This window comes from Solanum stenotomum, chromosome 2 (assembly GCF_019186545.1).
Source record: "Solanum stenotomum isolate F172 chromosome 2, ASM1918654v1, whole genome shotgun sequence".
Taxonomy (NCBI): domain Eukaryota; kingdom Viridiplantae; phylum Streptophyta; class Magnoliopsida; order Solanales; family Solanaceae; genus Solanum; species Solanum stenotomum.
In genome coordinates, this window is record NC_064283.1 from 69,502,042 (window position 1) to 69,514,607 (window position 12,566).

Genomic DNA, 12,566 nt, shown 5'->3' on the forward strand with positions numbered 1-12,566 from the left:
AATTTTTTTTGAGAAAATGGTCTAAACCTCCCCCCCCCCTCTTCAATTTATATTTGAAATTTCAACTACAAACTCCAACTTTACGGGTATTCTATTACCCCTTAAACTTTATATTTTTTTATTTTCTACCACTTAAACGTTGACCTGTCATAGGAGGTGAGAACACCTTCTCTAAGCGCGTTAGAAGGTGAGAACACCTTAAATTTTGACGAAAATTTTCTCTTTCTCCCACGATCATCTTCCCCGCCATTAAATAAACCATTGTTTCTTCTTCCCCACCATCAACCCTTGTTCCTTTTATAAAAATTTCACGATTTTCTCTAAAAAAATAAGTAGGATTTAGTTGTTTATGTTCATTTCTACTTCAAATCTTGAATTTAGGGTTTGTAATCTGCTTTAATTTCTTATTTAGGTCTCTAATTTGAAATTTGAATTTTCTTGAAATTCATCAAAAATGGCAAATGAAAACTTGAATAAGCTTTGTATGGATGAACCAGACCCAATGTTGCTCTTAATTTCACGAATCAACAGAAACCCTAAGGAATAAAGCAAAAACTCGAAATAAGGGATAAAGAACTAACCTTTTACTAAATCAGTTGATAAACTACGAAATCAAGTTGAAAATACACAACAAAATCCTTGGATCATCAACATAAATGCATATGCAAATGGAGAAGGAGATGAAAAATTAGAAAGGATATTTTTTTTGGGTCTTTTACGTTTTAGGAGGGAAATGGGGGAAAATTAGAAATTGGGAGTTGAAGAAATGGGGGACCCGGCGTGTGTAATCACGTTGGAATATTTGTTTGGTTTATGTGTCGTGGTCAACATTTAAGTGTGTAGAAAATAGAGAAATATGAAGTTCAGGGGGGTAATAGGACACCCGTGAAGTTGGTGTGTGTAGTTGGAATTTCGGGTATAGGTTGGCGGGGTTTTAGACCATTTCCTCAAAAAAATTTAAGAGCTAACTTTTGATGTTGAGTTAGGTTCAGGTGTCATATTTTTACATAAACTCATTTTACAACAAATAAATAAGTAAAATTGCTTTAATTGTTTAATGACAGTAAAATAATTATTGTGATATTATATTTAGCGATAATAATAAATATGTGTCTTTATAACCAACACTCTATGCAAGTATCATTGAATGCTTTAGCGATTCTGAATACAATACCATTAACTTAATTACCGCTAAATATTTTTTCTTATGATATTGTGAGTAGTACTCTCTCCGTCCAACAATAGTTGTCCACTATACTAAAAATAGTTGTCCAACAGTACTTGTCTAATTTAGAAAATCAAGTGATAGTTTACCTTATTAAATATTATTTATCATCTAACACATTTTACAAAGCATTAAATTTAATAAATTCAAAGGATAATATGGTAATAGGAAAAATCATTTTGGCCAAAATGATAAAATAACATATTTCACACTATGTTATTTTACCTTTTTGAACATTTTTACCCTTTTAACTTTAATACCTTTTAATTAAAAAATGAAAAAAAACTCAGTTTATTTTCAAATAAAAAGGATTTTATAGACTTTTTAAATTTCTAGCCAAATTCTGGCCAATTTTTCTGGCCATTTAGCATTTTCCATGGTAATATTACCCCTATTATTTATTGTTTCTTAAGACCATCTCCAACCCAACACCAAATTTTACTCCAAATCCTTATTTGGTGTAAAATTTGGTGTCCAATTCAACACCAAATTTTACACTATTTTGGTGTGTGAATAGTGTTACACCAAATTTAGAGTAACACTATTCATCACACCAAATATATTTATCATTTCGAGTAGAAAAACTTTGAAACTTTGATTTTAATAATTCAAAATACTTGTAAACTTAAACGGATAAATTTCAAATCTAGACTTTTATTAGACTAGCTAGTTGAATGTTCACATTAAGGCCGGTATGTGATTTGCAAATTATACAAATTATCTTAGGTTTACCAAAATAAATATTAATTTTCATAATCGGTTGGCCATTTCAATTCAATTGTAATGTGTAAATAAGCCAGAATTCATATGGTTATATATTAAAGAAATAAAAGATTCTTCAAAAAGTCTCTTTATTTTACTTGTTATGAAAAAACAAATATTATATCAGTTGAGATTTCTTATTGCATGCAAAGTTTCGGTGTTGTCTTTTCTAATTGCACCATAAAATTGTAATGAGTTCTAGATTCAAGTGTTTCCTTACGTGTAACTGGTTTCAAATGTATTGTATCATCTTCAACTTTATCATCAATTTGTGTTTCTAATGATATCCACAATTTGTTCTAAGCTCTTGACCTCTTAACCTGTATCATTTTCACTCATCCAATAGGTTATTAACGTCCATTTTATTGCGATAATCGAAATCATTAATCATGAAGTTCATGAATGACGTTTTTACAAGTGGGTTCTCTCAAATTCTTTGAGATTTCATTCCTGAATAATTTTTCTGGTGTCGGAACACTCTTTAAATTAATAAATATTAATTTATCGATTAAATAATAACTCATCAAAATAATAATATTTTATGATCCAGCCTATATTAATTTAAAGGTTTTGCTGTACTATTATTTTCATCTTTAATATTCTTGTCTTATTCACTTTGGTTTTATGACAAAAAACAATTATTTTATCTCCCCACCTCCTTCGGCATTCCATAACCTACCACATGTGATAGTTTTTTGTCCTACTCCAATTGACACATCTTTTGGTAAGCCAAAACTTTTTTTAGTTGTCTTGGCTATATATATATGGACTTGGATAAAAAAAAAAAATTACGAGCTAACTTTTGATGTTGAGTTAGGTTCAGGTGTCATATTTTTACATAAACTCATTTTACAATAAACAAATAAATAAAATTGGTTTAATTGTTTAACGGTAATAAAATAATTATTGTTATATTATATTTAGCAGCAATAATAAATATGTGGGGGTACAGGGTACTTATGCATTTTTCCATTTTTTATTTATTGATTTATTTATGTATAATATTGATTGAAAATTTGAATATGTACATTTTGATTTAATTAAAATAAAATTATAATTAAAGTTTTTGTATTATATATTTGAAATATTTTCTCTCTATAAAATAATTTTAATATTAAAAACATATTGATACTAGCCCTTTTTTGTAGTTTTGCTCTCAAAAGCATTTTTTTTTTAAAAAAAATTTGTAAGCCAAACACAATTTGTTTATCACAAGCACTTTTCAAATGAATTTGCCAAACAAAATTTGCTTTTTTTGAAAAACAATTTTCAGAAAAGCTATTTTTAAAAAATGTTTATAAAAATAAGCAGTTTTTAATAAAAATGTCAAACATGCTCTAATTAGTAAGTCCGTTGATTTTCTTATTTTACAATCACTTAATGTGGCTGAATAGGTCCGAATGAGTAAGATCTATCACAAAGTCAGTATCATTTAGATGTCTATTTAAGAATTTTTACAAAGACGACATTTCACTATTACTCCATCTACTTTCACCCACCATCCCCCAACTACTACCACCTATAATCCACAACCACCATCCTCAGTCCAACCACAACCACAAGTACCGTCAATCACCAAATTACTCGTCATTACCATTAACCATCATTTGCAACCAGCACCACCAACCCTTATTACATCCACTAATCAGTGTCGATAATTGCCACCATTAGTCAACATTATATATCGCCAACCACCATCATCATTCACCACCACTGTTAACTGTCAGTATCATTCCACTATTAATTATCAGCCGCCACCAACAATAACCACAGTTAATCAATATTATCAATCACTTTACCATAAAGATACTATCCACAATCACTATCATCAGTCAACACCATCCAAGACCGGCACACGTGATTACTATCTTTAGTCATTACCACCACCAATTGTCATATACAATTGCATACTTTCTTGTAGTGAAAGATGGGGATTGAAAATATGAAGAATAAAATAGACATTACATAGGATAAGGGGACATTGAAAATTAACTTTCACACATGAATTGGCACATGATCATAGCTTATTTGATACCTGTCTAGAATGTAGATGGAGTAATTTCTTTTTATGATACAATCAAGACAAGTAGTACTCTTAATAACTTGTTTGTCCATCTTATAGGGTTCGTCATTGGAAAATCACGAAGTGGTTGGATTTGATGAGGAAGCAACAAAGTGATCAATCGTCTGGTTGAAGGAGCAGAGTGTCTAGATGTTATCCCCGTTGTAGGAATGCCGGGACTTGGTAAAACCACACTGGCAAGAAAAATATATAATGATCCTAAGATTTCGCGAGAATTTTTCAGTTACATTTGGGTTTTCATCGGACAATCAAACGTGTGTAAAAAGGGATATCCTTTTCAATATTCTGAAAGGGTTCACAAATTCCTTTGATGAATTCAAAAACAGAAATGAGACAGACATAACTGAGGAAATACGTAAGCGCGTGGCTAATGGAGGTAAATGTCTCATTGTCTTGGATGATGTATGGGATTCAATTATTGTAGATTTTGTCAACACAGTTTTCCCTGATAATAAAAAAGCCCACAGGATCATGATGACCACTCGACACGAAGACATTGCTAGATCTGTCAATAAATATCCCCACAATCTGAAATTTTTGGATGGAGATGAAAGTTTCCAGCTACTAGAAAAGAGAGCTTTTGGCGTTAGCCGTTGTCCTGTTGAGTTAGTAGAACATGCAGAAGCCATTGTAGCAAAATGTAGTGGAGTACCACTTACAATTGTGGTAATTGCAGGAGCTTTAAGAGGTCGTACGAGCGAAATTGATTGGAGAGTAGTTAGGGAAAATGTGGGGAAACACCTTATACAAGAAGACAAACTTCAGAGATGTGTGAATGTTGTGAGACTGAGTTACAATCATTTGCCACAAGAAAAAAAGGCTTGCTTCTTGTATTTTGGTGCCTTTCCTCAAGGATTTGATATCCCCGCTTGGAAATTGATTCGACTCTGGATTGCTGAGGGACTCATAATGTCCAGGTTGTCGGGCAACGAAATTGAAGAGATATCAGAGTATTATCTCAATGACTTTGCCAACAGAAACTTAGTGATGGTGATGGGAAAGACGTCTAATGATCGAATAAAAACATGTCGTGTTCACGACATGTTACATGAGTTTTGCGTTGAAGAGGCTACTAGATTGGCTCTTTTCAAACAAGTATGTCTCACATCTGATCAAGACATACAAAACTCAATTACTTGTCGTCGAGTGTCTATTCAATCATCTGTTCCTCAAAATTTCATCTCAAAAAAGACAGTTGAAGAACAGGTTAGGTCATTGTTATGTTTTTCCTCAAAACAAAAACAAGTTGACTTTTCTAACATCGACGTCAAATTCATCCCTAACGCATTTCCACTTATGAGAGTCTTAGACATTGAATCCCTCAAGTTTAGTATTCCCAGGGAATTTTACCAGCTATTGGACTTAAGGTATATTGCTATCTCAGGTGATTTCAAGGAACTTCCTAAACTCTTCACTTCTTTCTGAAATGCACAAACTCTTATTCTGAATACTTCCAAGCCCACCCTTGATATAAAAGCTGACATATGGAACATGCCACGTTTACGCCATCTGCGCACCAACAAACCTGCAATCTTACCACCCCCTACAAGTAGTAGTAGTACAAATTCTTGTTTATTGCAAACTCTATCTCTGGTTACACCAGAAAGCTGCAAGGGAAATGTTCTTTCAATGGCTGGTAATGTCAAAAAAATGAGTATTGAAGGTAATTTGACGCCTTTTCTTGAAACTAGCAAAGGTGAATTTTTCAGCAATTTTCAAGTGCTAAAGCTCCTGGAAAGTTTAACACTGCTAAATGATGATAAGAGTAATAAATCTCTTCACTTCCGTCAGCATTCTTTGAATGTTTACCAAATTTGAAGAAGTTAACTCTATCAAAAACAAGGTTTGACTGGAACCAGGCATATAGATTGGGGCAGGTGAAAAATCTCCAGGTCCTAGAATTGAAAGAAAATGCATTCACAGGGCCGTCCTGGAAGATGGAGCCGGGAGGTTTCAAGAAACTTCAGGTCTTGTGGATTGAAATGGCAGATTTTGTGTCGTGGGAGGCATCGAACTGTCCCTTCTCAAGACTTAGGAGCCTTGTCCTGATCTCCTGCCTTAACCTTGAGGCTGTGCCACTTGAGCTTGCCGATTTGGATTACCTTCAAGAAATGAAGCTGGACAACACAAGCAAAGCAAGAGAATCTGCAAGAGAAATAGAACGCGAGAAAAAGAAGAAGCAAGCTGATCCAGAAAGCGGCAAATTCAAGCTCACTATTCCCTACTGAAGCTGATTTCAATTCCACAAAGTGAAGTTGTTATAAGTTAGTCCAATTCTCTCCGTCTCGTATCATTAAATATTGAATAAGACATTTTTCAATAAGATTGCATCTATCCCTATAGTCTCTATACACAGAATTAGTAGGTAGCAGTATGTTGTCTTGTTGTCCGTTCATATCAGTAGTCATAGTATTGCTCCTATAGTTTCTTATCCTTCAATTTTTGGTACTATATGTTGTCCCTTATATCTCGATTATAGTAATGCTTGTTGTAGTTTCTGTGATGTTACTATCTGTTGTTGTGTCTTGTACTTCATTTCTTTTCGGGACTCCTTTGAACTTTTTTTCCTTGAGCCAAAGGTCTATCGGAAACAACCTCTCTTCCTTTGAGGTAAGGTTCCTCCCCAGACTCTATTTTGTAGGACTACGCTGAGTATGTTGTTGTATTGTGGGTTTCATACTTTGCTGAAACATTAAATTGGGCAACATTACTCTGTTATACTACTAATACAGAATTTAGGTGACTTTATATCAAACATAGATTATATTCAATTATTTTCGTGTTCATCACATTCCTCTCCTATGTTTTCTTACTTATTTTCCTCCTTTTTCGCAGGAGAGTATCGAGGCATGATGATGCATTTGCAGTCTCAGTTATCTGATTACTAGTTCCAATAAAGAAACTTGTTACAAGTATTGTTTGTTGATTCAAACATTTTCAAGTTTGAAATCATTTCCCCGGATGGTTCTGAAGATGTTTTAAATTAATGTTTTGAGTGTTTTCTTTCATGTAAACTGTTTCGAATAAGTTTTTTTTTTGTGTTTTCTTTCAGTACTGAATAATTTGTTTAATCTGTAGTTAATATTTGGATATCTATGTATTGTTCAAAGACATGTTATTTGTAATCAGATGGTATAAGATCTATTATTCCAATAGGTAAGCAATGTATAAATACAATAGATTGTGTGCTAACTTAGGAAAGAAATAAGAGGTTATTCCTGTGAATCTGCTAATTCCTACAAATCTGCTATCTAAATAAGGCTATGTATTCTACTAGGAATCAAGTCTATATACATTCTATAACACTCCCCCTCAAGTTGGAGCATAAATATTGATCATGCCCAACTTGTTACAAAGGTAGTCAACTCGAGCTCCATGCAATGCCTTTGTGAGCAAATCAGCCAGTTGATCTCCTATCTTCACATAGCCAGTGGAAATCAAGTTCTCCTGAATTTTCTCACGAATAAAATGACAGTCAACCTCAATATGTTTAGTTCTCTCATGATACACCGGATTTGAGTCAATATGAAGAGCAGCTTGATTATCACACCAAAGTTTTGCTGGTGTATGATGCTTTAGGCCAATTTCCGTTAAAAGATGATGTATCCACATAATCTCACACGTAGACTGGGAAATAGCTCTATACTCAGATTCTGCACTTGATCGAGATACAACACTTTGCTTCTTACTCCTCCATGATACTAGGTTTCCTCTAACAAAGACACAATAGCCAGTAGTCGATCTCCTATCAATTTTGGATCCAGCATAGTCAGCATCTGCAAAACACTCAACATAGGTATGATCGCTATTGCTATACAATATTCCAAGTCCAGGGGCACCTTTCAAGTAACATAGAATCTGTGCCAAAGCTTCCCAATGTTTGATCGTAGGCGATGACATGAACTGGCTAACAACACTTACCGCAAAAGCAATATTTGGACGAGTCACAGTAAGGTAGTTTAATTTCCCAACTAACCTTCTATATGTAACATCCGACAATTTAAAAATGAATATGAAGAAGCTTGAAATTTGGAAATAGTCTTTTTTTTTGAAAAAAATTTAAAATCTGGAAATTTGGCAGTCCAGAATCTGGAAAATTTGGCTAAGTTCAAAGATTTGGAAATTTGGCTAAGTGTGGAAATCAGTGAGTTTTTGGCCAACTTTGAGCAGTCATAACTCCTAGCTCAGGATGAGTTAGGAGTAGTTCCAGTTATGGTTTCGAAGCTTGTGGAACGATCTTTCCAACGCCACTGAGTTTGCTCAATTCCGAGTTCGTATGAGCGAGTTATGATCTTTGAAAGTTGGGCAGTTGGCAGGGATTCCGTTCCGGAAATTTAAGGGCATTTTGGTCTTTTCACAAATCATTTCTTTTGAGCTTATATTGTTGTATTAGGCTGATATTTGGATCATTCTGTCCCATTTTGAAAGAGAAAGAGTTAGGGTTCAAGAGAAGAAGAAGAGAAGAAGGAGAAGAAGAAGAGAAGAAAGAGGAGATCAACAAGATTGGTCAAGATCATTGTGGATTTTCGTCGGGGGTGATCCCTATCAAGGTATGTGAGTCTTTAGTGTGGGTTTATCCTTTCCCCCCCACATACCAAGCTCGTTTTTATGATTTGAGAAGAGATTGGATTTGTTGTTGAAGTTGTTGAAGTTGTTAGTTGTTGTTGATGTTGTTAGTTGTGTTGTTGAAGTTATTGTTGGTTGTGGGACAGGATTGGGCTGTGTATTTGAGTTGTGATCTATTGTATGTTGAGAGATTGATGATCCTTAGTGTTGGTTGGTTCATACCCCCACACACCAACTTGTTTTTAATTCCAAGAGAAGATTTATTGGTTGTTGAAGTTGTAGTGGTGTTGTGTTGAAGTTCTTGCTGATTTAGTACAGATTTCTGGCTGTGATTTTTGAGTTGAATCTATTGTATAATAAGGGTCTTTATGGTTCTAAGTGTTGCTGCTGAAACCTTGAGGTTGAGAGGGTTTAGAATTGGAAAGAAACAAGGGGAAAAAGTCGGATTTTTGGGGAAAAAGGGGCTGGGCTGTTGCACCTCTCCTAGTGCCAAGGACACCAATCCTTCCCTTTCATTCACCATTTCTTTTTTCATACATGTTCCTAGGTATTATACCTATGTTTCCTAGTTGTTTCCAACACTCCAAGGTACTTCCAAAAGTCAAGTAAAACTACAAGTCAAGTGAAGTTAGTTTCCAAGTCAAGTGAAGTTAGTTTCCAATTCAAGTGAAGTTAGTTTCCAAGTCAAGTGAAGTCAAGCTTAGAAGTAAGTAAGTCAAAGCAAGTCTTTAAGGTTTTCCAAGAGTCTTCATTGAACGTTTTAACTTCATTCTAAGGCTCAAGTTCCAAGTTAAGTATTGAGTTTCAAGTCAAGTCAAAAGTTAAGAGTTTCATGTTAAGTTAAGAGTTTCACATCAAGCCAAGAGTTCAAGTAAAGTAAAGAGTTTAAAGTTGAGTTCTTTTCTCAAAGTTATTAGGGAACTATGTATTCCCAAAGAAGTTTTAAAGAAATGTTTTTACATTTAAACAAGGTTGGAAACTGAGATTTCCAAAAGAGCCTTCGGGCTAGTTTTTGAGTAATTATCTCATATCAGCAGGAAGAAATATGTTTTAAAAACATAAGAGCCAGTACATTTTTGGGAGTAGTATCGAGCACCGAATTGGGGGAGCGTTCAAAGAACCCACAGCCCCCATAGAACCATGTTAGCCACCATGGGTAGAAAAGGATCATACTTTTTAGATGAATCCTTTTCAGATTAGACTAGTGGATCCATTAGGCAGTTCAGGTCTTATACCTTTGGCCGGGTATAAGATGCTCTGGCAGCGTGAGGTCGATCGCTGTATCATCACTATAGCTCTTATGTGATGGTTGTCGGTTAGAGAAGCTCCCACAGCAGTTATTGTATTTTTCATACACAGAGATTATTGTATTTTTATATACATCAGTTCATTGTATTTCTATATACATTTCAGGCTTATTGTATCTTTGTATACACACAGAGTTTATAGCATGTTTTAAACAGTCTTTCTTTATATCGCACTTGTTTTAAATTGCCTTATATTGAAAGAAGTCAGTCAGGTTGAGTTGAGTTGAGCCAGGTAAGCTATTCAGTTTCTTCCAGATTTCCTTCTAGCCTTTGTTGCTTAGTTTTCCAGCTTGCATACTCGTACATTCCATGTACTGATGCCAGTTGGCCTGCATCGTTTGATGATGCAGATTCAGGTACCCCGGATCAGCATCCTGCACGTCGTTGATCCAGCTGAGCACTCCAGAGTCAGTGGTGAGCCTCCTTGCATTCCGGAGGACTCAATTATTTTGTGTTCTTAGTTTTTGTTTTATTAGGATGTTGCGGGGTCTGTCCCAACATCCATCTCAGTATTTTAGAGGCTTCATAGACAGACAGTCAGTCAGTTAGTTTTGAGTCTCTCATCTATATATATATGTAAATATTCTATTTTGAGATTCGAGTTGCCTTTATGGCCATATTTTATAAGTTAAGTTGTTTTGTAATATTGCATTGAGTTATTCTGTTGAGGTTTCCGCTGAGTTAAGAAAGCCAGGCCAAGGGTTCGCTTGGGGCCAGAAATGGTCTCCGGGTGCCGGTCCCGCCCAGGGTGTAGGCTCGGGGCGTGACACTATATTTGTCTGGATCATCAAAAGGATCACTATCATCTTTCATAAGATGCACGTTGGGAACCATTGGAGTACTGCAAGGTTTGGCTGCCAACTTCCCGGTGTCTACAAGTAGGTCAGGAATATACTTTCTCTGAGATAGAAAAATTCCCTTCTTGCTTCTATTTACTTCTACTCCCAAGAAGTATCTCAACTGACCTAAGTCTTTCGTATGAAACCTATTATGCAGAAAAGACTTTAGAGAAGAGATGCCCGTATAATCACTTCCTGTGATGATAATGTCATCAACATATACAACAAGAAGGATAGTGCCAGCTGTTGATTGCCGATAGAAACCTGAGTGATCACATTTGCTCATTTTCAATCCAAACTTTTGAACTATCTCACTGAGCTTTCCAAACCAAGCTCGAGGACTCTGCTTCAAGCCATACAATGACTTCTTCAAATGACAGACTTTCCCATACTCCCCATGAGCAATAAAACCAGGTGGTTGCTCCATATATACTTCCTCTTGAAGATCACCATGAAGGAAAGCATTCTTGATATCCAACTGATGTAAAGGCCAATTCTTTGAAGCAGCTAGAGAAATGAATAAGCGAATAGAAGTGAGTTTAGCGACCGGAGAAAATGTGTCTGAATAATCCACTCCATATGTCTGAGCATACCCTTTAGCAATAACAATCATACTCGTGTTGAGAGTAACCTGGAAATGAAAACTCTCCAAGTGGTGTTTTAAACACCAGAGAAAACTCGGGATGCGGCTGAAACAGATAAGGCGACGCCGGAGATGACTGAAATGATCAGTTCTTTCTCGAATAAACAGACCAGAGTTCTCAATTTCTGAATATGAATCGAGCCTATACGCTTTGATACCATGTAATCAGATGGTAGAAGATCTATTATTCCAATAGGTAAGCAATGTATAAATACAATAGATTGTATGCTAACTTAGGAAAGAAATAAAAGATGATTCCTGTGAATCTGCTAATTCCTACAAATCTGATATCTAAATAAGGCTGTGTATTCTACTAGGAATCAAATCTATATACATTCTATAACATTATTTGTTAGTTATGAATCTTATTTCGTATGTAATCTCTCTGATATATGTCCCAATTGGCCTGAATCTGATGAAGAATAGTAACCAAATGTATTGTCCAAACATCATTTTTTTAAGGCTAAAGTATTCATTACTCCCTGAACTTGAAGCTTTTTATTCGGTGTACACCTAAACTATATTCCATTTTAATTACCCCGAACTTGTTTATTCCTCCATCACGTACACCTTTTTTGTCCACCTGCTCCTATTGTGACTACATGTGCGCGACAGCTGGCAAAAGTGGTGATGTGGATTTCCACCTGGATAAATAATAGCCACTTGGATAAATAATAGCTACCTAGATAAATTAATATGGCAAAAAATAAATATCAAACCTTCTCACCTAAAACTTTCGGACTAAGCTTCTCACTAAAACATCCGGACTAAACCCGAAAATCTTCAAGAAATTAATATTTAGTTCTGTAAAATAGATTTTAAAATAGTTAAAATAGTTAGGTAAAATGCTACATGTCATTTATTCATTGGATAGTTTTTCTTAAATTTAAAATTCATTGTTTAAAAGTTATTTTTGAATAAGGGTTGATTTCGGAACTCCTTCTAGATTTGGGTTTTTCTAGACGTGAAGTTGGTCGATTAAATTTCAAAATTGTCTGAAATTCTTACCAAGTAAGTGTTAATCTTTGTTTCCTTTACTTTTCATTTACATTTTGCCCTATTTTTTATTTAAAATATGCCACATATTAAAGAGAAATGGAGATTTTACATTTTTTTACCGTTGTAGCTTCATGATGTGGCA

The 12,566-nt window shown here is 34.8% G+C and overlaps 1 protein-coding gene and 1 pseudogene across 1 annotated transcript in view; one reads left to right on the forward strand and one right to left on the reverse strand.

The window, feature by feature from the left end:
• Nucleotides 1-12,566, reverse strand: part of LOC125856363 (probable xyloglucan endotransglucosylase/hydrolase protein 28) — a 265,879-nt gene that overhangs the window by 40,658 nt on the left and 212,655 nt on the right. The gene's annotated exons all lie outside the window — the stretch shown is intronic.
• Nucleotides 767-12,566, forward strand: part of LOC125856249 (putative late blight resistance protein homolog R1B-17) — a 254,798-nt pseudogene continuing 242,998 nt past the window's right edge.